Consider the following 14,620-nt stretch of genomic DNA (forward strand, 5'->3'; position numbering starts at 1 on the left):
AAGAATTTTAAGAAATATTTATGAAGAGAAAGACTCAAGTTAGAATCTCAACAACGATGAATGTGATTATAGTTTCACACATCCGTGGTGTCCAAATTCACTGAAAGTTGCCCCAACTTGTAAGCAACAAGCAACTACCCCAACAAGTAGCACTTACCAAATGATTCAGACAGGTCAGAGCCATTGTTAGGGTATCAGTTGTAACAATAATGCTGAGTGACCTCTTCCCTATCAACCGTAAGAATTATCAATAAGAGTAAACAATCATTGCATACCTGCTATTGTACAAAGTCTTCAGTCAGATATTACCGCTTGCCCACTATTGAATTGTGAGATGCCAGACTCGGGCGTTGTTCATCTCAGTGTCTGGATTGCTGTGGCTGTTACCCAAGCTTGTATGACAAGCTATGGAGCCGTTAAAAATCCAGGTATGTCACCTTAAAAAGTGTTGTCCTCTCCTGGAAACATTTGGGTCAAAATACTGCATGGGTTCCCTTTAAATCACTGCCGTAGATATTCGACCAGTTAGACAAGTGTATATACGACTCATATGGTCAACATAATGTGCATCGTGCATGGTCCACGACACACAGCGCCAGTGTGTCAGGATGGCCGAGCGGTCTAAGGCGCTGCGTTAAGGTCGCAGTCTCCTCTGGAGGCGTGGGTTCAAATCCCACTTCTGACAACCTGACCAGTTGCTGCACCCTCGGTCGAGGGTCTGAAAGACTGTTTGTAACGTAGTTCCTCTTTGCATGGAATTCATTTTGAAGTAAGTCACTTGAAATGTTTAGTTTAGAACGCTTACAAACAGGTTTAAGCTTCTGTTTGCCACACTATGCTTAAGAGTTGTTCACTGAAGCCCATTCTAGGCTTAAACTACAACACTGTCTTGATTCTATGGCACTGTCCATGGATGGTTGCCGAGGGAACCGACTACACTGCCTCGTTGTGTTGCCGAAATGCCTGAGCAGGGTCCCTGACGGAAGCCTATACATTCTGAAACAAAGTGCATGGATCAAATACGATCAGACAGTGGTCCATGCTGAAGCAAGGCTTTTTACGTAGTTGTGGCCGAGTGGTTAAGGCGATGGACTTGAAATCCATTGGGGTTTCCCCGCGCAGTTCCGAATCCTGCCAACTACGTCTGAGATTTGGTTTGTGATTCCAGTGCTGGGGTAGACAGAGTGACGACAAGCCTGACTGTATTCTTCACTGAAACACCATGTACCTTAAATGCTATTAAAAGTTTACAGTTGTTGCATACCTGCTGTTGTACTGGGAATTTACCAATTGAATGAATGCTTTTCATTCTGAGGGACCCAAGAGTCTGGTGTTGTTCCTTTAAACATTCAGGAGCTGCCCAGATGATGGTTCGCATCCAACCCACATCCAAATCCAAAGGGACAAAATCGCTGACGATCGTTAAGCAGTTCATGTGAATAAAGAAATAAAGAAAGAAAAAAACTGTACACAGAATAAATTACACCAAATACACTGGGAACAGTTTAACTAAATCTTTATGAAGTGAAACAATATTACGGTTTCAACATTTCCTATTATTGCTGTCACTGAAAGGTACCAAAGCTTGCAGAAAATGACATTAAAACCGAAGTATATGTGATACAACTGGGGTAACATCCAGAGACACATTGCACCAGTCACAGAAGACGGTAAAGGCAAATGCACAGAGGAGACCGCCCCAACGAGAAGCGCTTATGAATATATTGTAAATCAAGTGCTCCTATTTGAAGAAGTCTAATTGTGCTTTCTTTTGAAAGTATTGGATGTTGTCCGAACTGTTTAACGTTTAATCAATTGAAAAAATAAACGAATAAATAAATAAATGAATAAACAAAAAAATATTAATCAATCAATAAATAAATAAATAATAAAATGAAAAAAAAGGAAGTATCTTTAGTTGCTTCAATCACCCAAAAGCACCCCAACAAATAGCACTTACCATTCAGGAAGGTCAGAGCCATTGATAGAATAACGACCGTGACAATAAGACAGATGGGTGGTCTGCTTCTTTGCATCTTCTCCTGCCGCATTCACCACAACAAATATAATCACTACATTCCCGCTATCCTAGAAGTTGTCCACTGAGAATTTACCAGTTGACCACCATTTCATTCTGAGGGGCCTGAGTCATGTGTTGTTCCTTTGAATGCTCAGAGTCTGATCATAACTTGAGATGATTCACAGTCCAACCCACAGAATCCAATGTGACAATAGAAGTGATGATGGCAGATCACTCCATGTGAATGAACCAGGTGATTCACACATTGACAGGCAGTTATCACTCTAGATTGAGAGTAGGTACACAGCCAAATGATGCTTTCACTGATGTATTCAAAGGTATTGCTCTAAGAGATTTCAGCGTATGTTTCACTAAATATCTGTGCAAGAATTTTAAGAAATATTTATGAAGAGAAAGACTCAAGTTAGAATCTCAACAACGATGAATGTGATTATAGTTTCACACATCCGTGGTGTCCAAATTCACTGAAAGTTGCCCCAACTTGTAAGCAACAAGCAACTACCCCAACAAGTAGCACTTACCAAATGATTCAGACAGGTCAGAGCCATTGTTAGGGTATCAGTTGTAACAATAATGCTGAGTGACCTCTTCCCTATCAACCGTAAGAATTATCAATAAGAGTAAACAATCATTGCATACCTGCTATTGTACAAAGTCTTCAGTCAGATATTACCGCTTGCCCACTATTGAATTGTGAGATGCCAGACTCGGGCGTTGTTCATCTCAGTGTCTGGTTTGCTGTGGCTGTTACCCAAGCTTGTATGACAAGCTATGGAGCCGTTAAAAATCCAGGTATGTCACCTTAAAAAGTGTTGTCCTCTCCTGGAAACATTTGGGTCAAAATACTGCATGGGTTCCCTTTAAATCACTGCCCGTAGATATTCGACCAGTCAGACAAGTGTTTATACGACTAGCACATGACTCAACATAATGTGCATCGTGCACGGTCCACGACGCGCAGCTTCAACGTGTCAGGATGGCCGAGCGGTCTCCCCTGGAGGCGTGGGTTTATATCCCGCTCCTGACATTTAGAGCCTTTGCTGCACTCTGTTGAGGGGTTGTTTGGCTGTTCCTCTTTCAAGAAATCCCTCGAAATGTCCCTGCATAGTTTAGGGTTCAAGTTTGAACTCCTCCTTGTAGCCCATTCTGGGGTTCAAACTTGAGCTTCTTCTCCAGATCAGGATGGCAGAGCAGTCCAAGGTGCTGCGTTCAGGTAGCAGTCTGGAGGCGTGGACTCAAATCCCACTTCTGACAATCAGCCCAGTTGCTGCACCCTCTGTTGAGGGTCTCAAAGACTGTTTGTAATGTAGTTCCTCTTTGCATGGAACTCATTTTGAAGTAAGTCACTTGAAATGTATAGTTTAGAACGCTTACAAATAGGTTGAAGCTTCTGTTTGCCTCACTATGCTTAAGAGTTGTTCACTGAAGCCCATTCTAGGCTTAAACTACAACACTGTCTTGATTCTATGGCACTGTCCATGGATGGTTGCCGAGGGCACCGACTACACTGCCTCGTTGTGTTGCCGAAATGCCTGAGCAGGGTCCCTGACGGAAGCCTATACATTCTGAAACAAAGTGCATGGATCAAATACGATCAGACAGTGGTCCATGCTGAAGCACAGCCTTTTTACGTAGTTGTGGCCGAGTGGTTAAGGCGATGGACTAGAAATCCATTGGGGTTTCCCCGCGCAGGTCCGAATCCTGCCAACTACGTCTGCGATTTGGTTTGTGAGTCCAGTGCTGGGGTAGACAGAGTGACCACAAGCCTGACTGTATTCTTCACTGGAACACCATGTACCTTAAATGCTATTAAAAGGTTACAGTTGTTGCATACCTGCAGTTGTACTGGGAATTTGCCAATTGAACCAATGGATGCTTTTCATTCTGAGGGACCCAAGAGTCTGGTGTTGTTCCTTTAAACATTCAGGAGCTGCCCAGATGATGGTTCGCATCCAACCCACATCCAAATCCAAAGGGACAAAAGCGCTGACGATCGTTAAGCAGTTCATGTGAATAAAGAAATAAAGAAAGAAAAAAACTGTACACAGAATAAATTACACCAAATACACTGGGAACAGTTTAACTAAATCTTTATGAAGTGAAACAATATTACGGTTTCAACATTTCCTATTATTGCTGTCACTGAAAGGTACCAAAGCTTGTAGAAAATGACATTAAAACCAAAGTATATGTGATACAACTGGGGTAACATCCAGAGACACATTGCACCAGTCACAGAAGACGGTAAAGGCAAATACACAGAGGAGACCGCCCCAACGAGAAGCGCTTATGAATATATTGTAAATCAAGTGCTCCTATTTGAAGAAATCTAATTGTGCTTTCTTTTGAAAGTATTGGATGTTGTCCGAACTGTTTAACGTTTAATCAATTGAAAAAATAAACGAATAAATAAATAAATGAATAAACAAAATAATATCAATCAATCAATCAATCAAAAAATAATAAAATGAAAAAAAAAGGAAGTATCTTTAGTTGCTTCAATCATCCAAAAGCACCCCAACAAATAGCACTTACCATTCAGGAAGGTCAGAGCCATTGATAGAATAACGACTGTGACATTAAGACAGATGGGTGGTCTGCTTCTTTGCATCTTCTCCTGCCGTATTCACCACAACAAATATAATCACTGCATTCCCGCTATCCTAGAAGTTGTCCACTGAGAATTTAGCAGTTGACCACCATTTCATTCTGAGGGGCCTGAGTCAAGTGTTGTTCCTTTGAATGCTCAGAGTCTGATCATAACTTGAGATGATTCACAGTCCAACCCACAGAATCCAATGTGACAATAGAAGTGATGATGGCAGATCACTCCATGTGAATGAACCAGGTGATTCACACATTGACAGGCAGTTATCACTCTAGATTGAGAGTAGGTACACAGCCAAATGATGCTTTCACTGATGTATTCAAAGGTATTGCTCCAAGAGATTTCAGCGTATGTTTCACTAAATATCTGTGCAAGAATTTTAAGAAATATTTATGAAGAGAAAGACTCAAGTTAGAATCTCAACAACGATGAATGTGATTATAGTTTCACACATCCGTGGTGTCCAAATTCACTGAAAGTTGCCCCAACTTGTAAGCAACAAGCAACTACCCCAACAAGTAGCACTTGCCAAATGATTCAGACAGGTCAGAGCCATTGTTAGGGTATCAGTTGTAACAATAATGCTGAGTGACCTCTTCCCTATCAACCGTAAGAATTATCAATAAGAGTAAACAATCATTGCATACCTGCTATTGTACAAAGTCTTCAGTCAGATATTACCGCTTGCCCACTATTGAATTGTGAGATGCCAGACTCGGGCGTTGTTCATTTCAGTGTCTGGTTTGTTGTGGCTGTTACCCAAGCTTGTATGACAAGCTATGGAGCTGTTAAAAGTCCAGGTATGTCACCTTAAAAAGTGTTGTCCTCTCCTGGAAACATTTGGGTCAAAATACTGCATGGGTTCCCTTTAAATCACTGCCCGTAGATATTCGACCAGTCAGACAAGTGTTTATACGACTAGCACACGACTCAACATAATGTGCATCGTGCACGGTCCACGACGCGCAGCTTCAAAGTGTCAGGATGGCCGAGCGGTCTAAGGCGCTGCGTCCAGGTCGCAGTCTCCCCTGGAGGCGTGGGTTCAAATCCCACTCCTGACATTTAGAGCCTTTGCTGCACTCTGTTGAGGGGTTAATTGGCTGTTCCTCTTTCAAGAAATCCCTTGAAATGTCCCTGCATAGTTTAGGGTGCCTGGGTTCAAGTTTGAACTCCTCCTTGTAGCCCATTCTGGGGTTCAAACTTGAGCTTCTTCTCCAGAGCAGAGCAGTCTTGGCAGAGCAGTCCAAGGTACTGCGTTAAGGTCGCAGTCTCCTCTGGAGGAGTGGGTTCAAATCCCACTTCTGACAACCTGACCAGTTGCTGCACCCTCGGTAGAGGGTCTGAAAGACTGTTTGTAACGTAGTTCCTCTTTGCATGGAATTCATTTTGAAGTAAGTCACTTGAAATGTTTAGTTTAGAACGCTTACAAACAGGTTTAAGCTTCTGTTTGCCACACTATGCTTAAGAGTTGTTCACTGAAGCCCATTCTAGTCCTAAACTATAACACTGTCTTGATTCTATGGCACGCTCCGTGGCCGGTTGCCGAGGGAACCAACTACACTGCCTCGTTGTGTTGCCGAAATACCTGAGCAGGGTCCCTAACGGAAGCCTATACATTCTGAAACAAAGTGCATGGATCAAATACGATCAGACAGTGGTCCATGCTGAAGCAAGGCTTTTTACGTAGTTGTGGCCGAGTGGTTAAGGCGATGGACTTGAAATCCATTGGGGTTTCCCCGCGCAGGTCCGAATCCTGCCAACTACGTCTGAGATTTGGTTTGTGATTCCAGTGCTGGGGTAGCAAGAGTGAGGACAAACCTGTCTGGATTCTTCCCTGAAACACCATGTACCTTAAATGCTATTAAAAGTTTACAGTTGTTGCATACCTGCTGTTGTACTGAGAATTTACCAATTGAACCAATGGATGCTTTTCATTCTGAGGGACCCAAGAGTCTGGTGTTGTTCCTTTAAACATTCAGGAGCTGCCCAGATGATGGTTCGCATCCAACCCACATCCAAATCCAAAGGGACAAAATCGCTGACGATCGTTAAGCAGTTCATGTGAATAAAGAAATAAAGAAAGAAAAAAACTGTACACAGAATAAATTACACCAAATGCACTGGGAACAGTTTAACTAAATCTTTATGAAGTGAAACACTATTACGGTTTCAACATTTCCTATTATTGCTGTCACTGAAAGGTACCAAAGCTTGCAGAAAACGACACTAAAACCGAAGTATATGTGATACAACTGGGCTAACATCCAGAGACACATTGCACAAGTCACAGAAGACGGTAAAGGCAAATGCACAGAGGAGACCGCCCCAACGAGAAGCGCTTATGAATATATTGTAAATCAAGTTTAGAACGCTTACAAATAGGTTGAAGCTTCTGTTTGCCTCACTATGCTTAAGAGTTGTTCACTGAAGCCCATTCTAGGCTTAAACTACAACACTGTCTTGATTCTATGGCACTGTCCATGGATGGTTGCCGAGGGAACCGACTACACTGCCTCGTTGTGTTGCCGAAATGCCTGAGCAGGGTCCCTGACGGAAGCCTATACATTCTGAAACAAAGTGCATGGATCAAATACGATCAGACAGTGGTCCATGCTGAAGCACAGCCTTTTTACGTAGTTGTGGCCGAGTGGTTAAGGCGATGGACTAGAAATCCATTGGGGTTTCCCCGCGCAGGTTCGAATCCTGCCAACTACGTCTGCGATTTGGTTTGTGATTCCATTGCTGGGGTAGACAGAATGACCACAAGCCTGACTGTATTCTTCACTGGAACACCATGTACCTTAAATGCTATTAAAAGTTTACAGTTGTTGCATACCTGCTGTTGTACTGGGAATTTGCCAATTGAACCAATGGATGCTTTTCATTCTGAGGGACCCAAGAGTCTGGTGTTGTTCCTTTAAACATTCAGGAGCTGCCCAGATGATGGTTCGCATCCAACCCACATCCAAATCCAAAGGGACAAAATCGCTGACGATCGTTAAGCAGTTCATGTGAATAAAGAAATAAAGAAAGAAAAAAACTGTACACAGAATAAATTACACCAAATACACTGGGAACAGTTTAACTAAATCTTTATGAAGTGAAACAATATTACGGTTTCAACATTTCCTATTATTGCTGTCACTGAAAGGTACCAAAGCTTGTAGAAAATGACATTAAAACCAAAGTATATGTGATACAACTGGGGTAACATCCAGAGACACATTGCACCAGTCACAGAAGACGGTAAAGGCAAATACACAGAGGAGACCGCCCCAACGAGAAGCGCTTATGAATATATTGTAAATCAAGTGCTCCTATTTGAAGAAATCTAATTGTGCTTTCTTTTGAAAGTATTGGATGTTGTCCGAACTGTTTAACGTTTAATCAATTGAAAAAATAAACTAATAAATAAATAAATGAATAAACAAAATAATATCAATCAATCAATCAATCAATAAATAATAAAATGAAAAAAAAAGGAAGTATCTTTAGTTGCTTCAATCATCCAAAAGCACCCCAACAAATAGCACTTACCATTCAGGAAGGTCAGAGCCATTGATAGAATAACGACTGTGACAATAAGACAGATGGGTGGTCTGCTTCTTTGCATCTTCTCCTGCCGTATTCACCACAACAAATATAATCACTGCATTCCCGCTATCCTAGAAGTTGTCCACTGAGAATTTAGCAGTTGACCACCATTTCATTCTGAGGGGCCTGAGTCAAGTGTTGTTCCTTTGAATGCTCAGAGTCTGATCATAACTTGAGATGATTCACAGTCCAACCCACAGAATCCAATGTGACAATAGAAGTGATGACGGCAGATCACTCCATGTGAATGAACCAGGTGATTCACACATTGACAGGCAGTTATCACTCTAGATTGAGAGTAGGTACACAGCCAAATGATGCTTTCACTGATGTATTCAAAGGTATTGCTCCAAGAGATTTCAGCGTATGTTTCACTAAATATCTGTGCAAGAATTTTAAGAAATATTTATGAAGAGAAAGACTCAAGTTAGAATCTCAACAACGATGAATGTGATTATAGTTTCACACATCCGTGGTGTCCAAATTCACTGAAAGTTGCCCCAACTTGTAAGCAACAAGCAACTACCCCAACAAGTAGCACTTGCCAAATGATTCAGACAGGTCAGAGCCATTGTTAGGGTATCAGTTGTAACAATAATGCTGAGTGACCTCTTCCCTATCAACCGTAAGAATTATCAATAAGCGTAAACAATCATTGCATACCTGCTATTGTACAAAGTCTTCAGTCAGATATTACCGCTTGCCCACTATTGAATTGTGAGATGCCAGACTCGGGCGTTGTTCATTTCAGTGTCTGGTTTGTTGTGGCTGTTACCCAAGCTTGTATGACAAGCTATGGAGCTGTTAAAAGTCCAGGTATGTCACCTTAAAAAGTGTTGTCCTCTCCTGGAAACATTTGGGTCAAAATACTGCATGGGTTCCCTTTAAATCACTGCCCGTAGATATTCGACCAGTCAGACAAGTGTTTATACGACTAGCACACGACTCAACATAATGTGCATCGTGCACGGTCCACGACGCGCAGCTTCAAAGTGTCAGGATGGCCGAGCGGTCTAAGGCGCTGCGTTCAGGTTGCAGTCTCCCCTGGAGGCGTGGGTTCAAATCCCACTCCTGACATTTAGAGCCTTTGCTGCACTCTGTTGAGGGGTTATTTGGCTGTTCCTCTTTCAAGAAATCCCATGAAATGTCCCTGCATAGTTTAGGGTAAATTAGGGTGCCTGGGTTCAAGTTTGAACTCCTCCTTGTAGCCCATTCTGGGGTTCAAACTTGAGCTTCTTCTCCAGAGCAGAGCAGTCTTGGCAGAGCAGTCCAAGGTACTGCGTTAAGGTCGCAGTCTCCTCTGGAGGAGTGGGTTCAAATCCCACTTCTGACAACCTGACCAGTTGCTGCACCCTCGGTCGAGGGTCTGAAAGACTGTTTGTAACGTAGTTCCTCTTTGCATGGAATTCATTTTGAAGTAAGTCACTTGAAATGTTTAGTTTAGAACGCTTACAAACAGGTTTAAGCTTCTGTTTGCCACACTATGCTTAAGAGTTGTTCACTGAAGCCCATTCTAGTCCTAAACTATAACACTGTCTTGATTCTATGGCACGCTCCGTGGCCGGTTGCCGAGGGAACCAACTACACTGCCTCGTTGTGTTGCCGAAATACCTGAGCAGGGTCCCTAACGGAAGCCTATACATTCTGAAACAAAGTGCATGGATCAAATACGATCAGACAGTGGTCCATGCTGAAGCAAGGCTTTTTACGTAGTTGTGGCCGAGTGGTTAAGGCGATGGACTTGAAATCCATTGGGGTTTCCCCGCGCAGGTCCGAATCCTGCCAACTACGTCTGAGATTTGGTTTGTGATTCCAGTGCTGGGGTAGCAAGAGTGAGGACAAACCTGTCTGGATTCTTCCCTGAAACACCATGTACCTTAAATGCTATTAAAAGTTTACAGTTGTTGCATACCTGCTGTTGTACTGAGAATTTACCAATTGAACCAATGGATGCTTTTCATTCTGAGGGACCCAAGAGTCTGGTGTTGTTCCTTTAAACATTCAGGAGCTGCCCAGATGATGGTTCGCATCCAACCCACATCCAAATCCAAAGGGACAAAATCGCTGACGATCGTTAAGCAGTTCATGTGAATAAAGAAATAAAGAAAGAAAAAAACTGTACACAGAATAAATTACACCAAATGCACTGGGAACAGTTTAACTAAATCTTTATGAAGTGAAACAATATTACGGTTTCAACATTTCCTATTATTGCTGTCACTGAAAGGTACCAAAGCTTGCAGAAAACGACATTAAAACCGAAGTATATGTGATACAACTGGGCTAACATCCAGAGACACATTGCACAAGTCACAGAAGACGGTAAAGGCAAATGCACAGAGGAGACCACCCCAACGAGAAGCGCTTATGAATATATTGTAAATCAAGTTTAGAACGCTTACAAATAGGTTGAAGCTTCTGTTTGCCTCACTATGCTTAAGAGTTGTTCACTGAAGCCCATTCTAGGCTTAAACTACAACACTGTCTTGATTCTATGGCACTGTCCATGGATGGTTGCCGAGGGAACCGACTACACTGCCTCGTTGTGTTGCCGAAATGCCTGAGCAGGGTCCCTGACGGAAGCCTATACATTCTGAAACAAAGTGCATGGATCAAATACGATCAGACAGTGGTCCATGCTGAAGCACAGCCTTTTTACGTAGTTGTGGCCGAGTGGTTAAGGCGATGGACTAGAAATCCATTGGGGTTTCCCCGCGCAGGTTCGAATCCTGCCAACTACGTCTGCGATTTGGTTTGTGATTCTGTTGCTGGGGTAGACAGAATGACCACAAGCCTGACTGTATTCTTCACTGGAACACCATGTACCTTAAATGCTATTAAAAGTTTACAGTTGTTGCATACCTGCTGTTGTACTGGGAATTTGCCAATTGAACCAATGGATGCTTTTCATTCTGAGGGACCCAAGAGTCTGGTGTTGTTCCTTTAAACATTCAGGAGCTGCCCAGATGATGGTTCGCATCCAACCCACATCCAAATCCAAAGGGACAAAAGCGCTGACGATCGTTAAGCAGTTCATGTGAATAAAGAAATAAAGAAAGAAAAAAACTGTACACAGAATAAATTACACCAAATACACTGGGAACAGTTTAACTAAATCTTTATGAAGTGAAACAATATTACGGTTTCAACATTTCCTATTATTGCTGTCACTGAAAGGTACCAAAGCTTGTAGAAAATGACATTAAAACCAAAGTATATGTGATACAACTGGGGTAACATCCAGAGACACATTGCACCAGTCACAGAAGACGGTAAAGGCAAATACACAGAGGAGACCGCCCCAACGAGAAGCGCTTATGAATATATTGTAAATCAAGTGCTCCTATTTGAAGAAATCTAATTGTGCTTTCTTTTGAAAGTATTGGATGTTGTCCGAACTGTTTAACGTTTAATCAATTGAAAAAATAAACTAATAAATAAATAAATGAATAAACAAAATAATATCAATCAATCAATCAATCAAAAAATAATAAAATGAAAAAAAAAGGAAGTATCTTTAGTTGCTTCAATCATCCAAAAGCACCCCAACAAATAGCACTTACCATTCAGGAAGGTCAGAGCCATTGATAGAATAACGACTGTGACAATAAGACAGATGGGTGGTCTGCTTCTTTGCATCTTCTCCTGCCGTATTCACCACAACAAATATAATCACTACATTCCCGCTATCCTAGAAGTTGTCCACTGAGAATTTAGCAGTTGACCACCATTTCATTCTGAGGGGCCTGAGTCAAGTGTTGTTCCTTTGAATGCTCAGAGTCTGATCATAACTTGAGATGATTCACAGTCCAACCCACAGAATCCAATGTGACAATAGAAGTGATGATGGCAGATCACTCCATGTGAATGAACCAGGTGATTCACACATTGACAGGCAGTTATCACTCTAGATTGAGAGTAGGTACACAGCCAAATGATGCTTTCACTGATGTATTCAAAGGTATTGCTCCAAGAGATTTCAGCGTATGTTTCACTAAATATCTGTGCAAGAATTTTAAGAAATATTTATGAAGAGAAAGACTCAAGTTAGAATCTCAACAACGATGAATGTGATTATAGTTTCACACATCCGTGGTGTCCAAATTCACTGAAAGTTGCCCCAACTTGTAAGCAACAAGCAACTACCCCAACAAGTAGCACTTGCCAAATGATTCAGACAGGTCAGAGCCATTGTTAGGGTATCAGTTGTAACAATAATGCTGAGTGACCTCTTCCCTATCAACCGTAAGAATTATCAATAAGCGTAAACAATCATTGCATACCTGCTATTGTACAAAGTCTTCAGTCAGATATTACCGCTTGCCCACTATTGAATTGTGAGATGCCAGACTCGGGCGTTGTTCATTTCAGTGTCTGGTTTGTTGTGGCTGTTACCCAAGCTTGTATGACAAGCTATGGACAATGCTCCAAGACTATGGAGCCGTTAAAAATCCAGGTATGTCACCTTAAAAAGTGTTGTCCTCTCCTGGAAACATTTGGGTCAAAATACTGCATGGGTTCCCTTTAAATCACTGCCCGTAGATATTCGACCAGTCAGACAAGTGTTTATACGACTAGCACACGACTCAACATAATGTGCATCGTGCACGGTCCACGACGCGCAGCTTCAAAGTGTCAGGATGGCCGAGCGGTCTAAGGCGCTGCGTTCAGGTCGCAGTCTCCCCTGGAGGCGTGGGTTCAAATCCCACTCCTGACATTTAGAGCCTTTGCTGCACTCTGTTGAGGGGTTATTTGGCTGTTCCTCTTTCAAGAAATCCCTTGAAATGTCCCTGCATAGTTTAGGGTGCCTGGGTTCAAGTTTGAACTCCTCCTTGTAGCCCATTCTGGGGTTCAAACTTGAGCTTCTTCTCCAGAGCAGAGCAGTCTTGGCAGAGCAGTCCAAGGTACTGCGTTAAGGTCGCAGTCTCCTCTGGAGGAGTGGGTTCAAATCCCACTTCTGACAACCTGACCAGTTGCTGCACCCTCGGTCGAGGGTCTGAAAGACTGCTTGTAACGTAGTTCCTCTTTGCATGGAATTCATTTTGAAGTAAGTCACTTGAAATGTTTAGTTTAGAACGCTTACAAACAGGTTTAAGCTTCTGTTTGCCACACTATGCTTAAGAGTTGTTCACTGAAGCCCATTCTAGTCCTAAACTATAACACTGTCTTGATTCTATGGCACGCTCCTATGGCACGCTCCGTGGCCGGTTGCCGAGGGAACCAACTACACTGCCTCGTTGTGTTGCCGAAATACCTGAGCAGGGTCCCTAACGGAAGCCTATACATTCTGAAACAAAGTGCATGGATCAAATACGATCAGACAGTGGTCCATGCTGAAGCAAGGCTTTTTACGTAGTTGTGGCCGAGTGGTTAAGGCGATGGACTTGAAATCCATTGGGGTTTCCCCGCGCAGGTCCGAATCCTGCCAACTACGTCTGAGATTTGGTTTGTGATTCCAGTGCTGGGGTAGCAAGAGTGAGGACAAACCTGTCTGGATTCTTCCCTGAAACACCATGTACCTTAAATGCTATTAAAAGTTTACAGTTGTTGCATACCTGCTGTTGTACTGAGAATTTACCAATTGAACCAATGGATGCTTTTCATTCTGAGGGACCCAAGAGTCTGGTGTTGTTCCTTTAAACATTCAGGAGCTGCCCAGATGATGGTTCGCATCCAACCCACATCCAAATCCAAAGGGACAAAATCGCTGACGATCGTTAAGCAGTTCATGTGAATAAAGAAATAAAGAAAGAAAAAAACTGTACACAGAATAAATTACACCAAATGCACTGGGAACAGTTTAACTAAATCTTTATGAAGTGAAACAATATTACGGTTTCAACATTTCCTATTATTGCTGTCACTGAAAGGTACCAAAGCTTGCAGAAAACGACATTAAAACCGAAGTATATGTGATACAACTGGGCTAACATCCAGAGACACATTGCACAAGTCACAGAAGACGGTAAAGGCAAATGCACAGAGGAGACCACCCCAACGAGAAGCGCTTATGAATATATTGTAAATCAAGTTTAGAACGCTTACAAATAGGTTGAAGCTTCTGTTTGCCTCACTATGCTTAAGAGTTGTTCACTGAAGCCCATTCTAGGCTTAAACTACAACACTGTCTTGATTCTATGGCACTGTCCATGGATGGTTGCCGAGGGAACCGACTACACTGCCTCGTTGTGTTGCCGAAATGCCTGAGCAGGGTCCCTGACGGAAGCCTATACATTCTGAAACAAAGTGCATGGATCAAATACGATCAGACAGTGGTCCATGCTGAAGCACAGCCTTTTTACGTAGTTGTGGCCGAGTGGTTAAGGCGATGGACTAGAAATCCATTGGGGTTTCCCCGCGCAGGTTCGAATCCTGCC

General features: G+C 42.5%; 11 non-coding genes across 11 annotated transcripts in view; all 11 read left to right on the top strand.

Moving 5' to 3' along the window:
- Window positions 1–602: 602 nt before the first annotated feature.
- On the top strand, window positions 603–685 carry trnal-aag (transfer RNA leucine (anticodon AAG)). Its single transcript has one exon. It is a non-coding gene; the product is annotated as a tRNA-Leu (tRNA).
- Window positions 686–3,672: 2,987 nt separating this feature from the next.
- Window positions 3,673–3,754, top strand: trnas-aga (transfer RNA serine (anticodon AGA)). Its single transcript has one exon. It is a non-coding gene; the product is annotated as a tRNA-Ser (tRNA).
- A 1,873-nt stretch (window positions 3,755–5,627) lies between these two features.
- trnal-cag (transfer RNA leucine (anticodon CAG)) lies at window positions 5,628–5,710 on the top strand. The gene has a single exon. It is a non-coding gene; the product is annotated as a tRNA-Leu (tRNA).
- A 622-nt stretch (window positions 5,711–6,332) lies between these two features.
- trnas-uga (transfer RNA serine (anticodon UGA)) lies at window positions 6,333–6,414 on the top strand. Its single transcript has one exon. It is a non-coding gene; the product is annotated as a tRNA-Ser (tRNA).
- Window positions 6,415–7,282: 868 nt separating this feature from the next.
- On the top strand, window positions 7,283–7,364 carry trnas-aga (transfer RNA serine (anticodon AGA)). The gene has a single exon. It is a non-coding gene; the product is annotated as a tRNA-Ser (tRNA).
- Window positions 7,365–9,237: 1,873 nt separating this feature from the next.
- trnal-cag (transfer RNA leucine (anticodon CAG)) lies at window positions 9,238–9,320 on the top strand. Its single transcript has one exon. It is a non-coding gene; the product is annotated as a tRNA-Leu (tRNA).
- A 632-nt stretch (window positions 9,321–9,952) lies between these two features.
- Window positions 9,953–10,034, top strand: trnas-uga (transfer RNA serine (anticodon UGA)). The gene has a single exon. It is a non-coding gene; the product is annotated as a tRNA-Ser (tRNA).
- An 868-nt stretch (window positions 10,035–10,902) lies between these two features.
- On the top strand, window positions 10,903–10,984 carry trnas-aga (transfer RNA serine (anticodon AGA)). The gene has a single exon. It is a non-coding gene; the product is annotated as a tRNA-Ser (tRNA).
- Window positions 10,985–12,877: 1,893 nt separating this feature from the next.
- trnal-cag (transfer RNA leucine (anticodon CAG)) lies at window positions 12,878–12,960 on the top strand. Its single transcript has one exon. It is a non-coding gene; the product is annotated as a tRNA-Leu (tRNA).
- A 635-nt stretch (window positions 12,961–13,595) lies between these two features.
- Window positions 13,596–13,677, top strand: trnas-uga (transfer RNA serine (anticodon UGA)). Its single transcript has one exon. It is a non-coding gene; the product is annotated as a tRNA-Ser (tRNA).
- Window positions 13,678–14,545: 868 nt separating this feature from the next.
- Window positions 14,546–14,620, top strand: part of trnas-aga (transfer RNA serine (anticodon AGA)) — an 82-nt gene continuing 7 nt past the window's right edge. Inside the window, exon 1 of the tRNA in view lies at window positions 14,546–14,620. This exon is cut by the window's right edge and continues 7 nt beyond it. This is a non-coding gene — a tRNA (tRNA-Ser).

This window comes from Ictalurus punctatus, chromosome 13, assembly GCF_001660625.3.
Source record: "Ictalurus punctatus breed USDA103 chromosome 13, Coco_2.0, whole genome shotgun sequence".
NCBI lineage: Eukaryota > Metazoa > Chordata > Actinopteri > Siluriformes > Ictaluridae > Ictalurus > Ictalurus punctatus.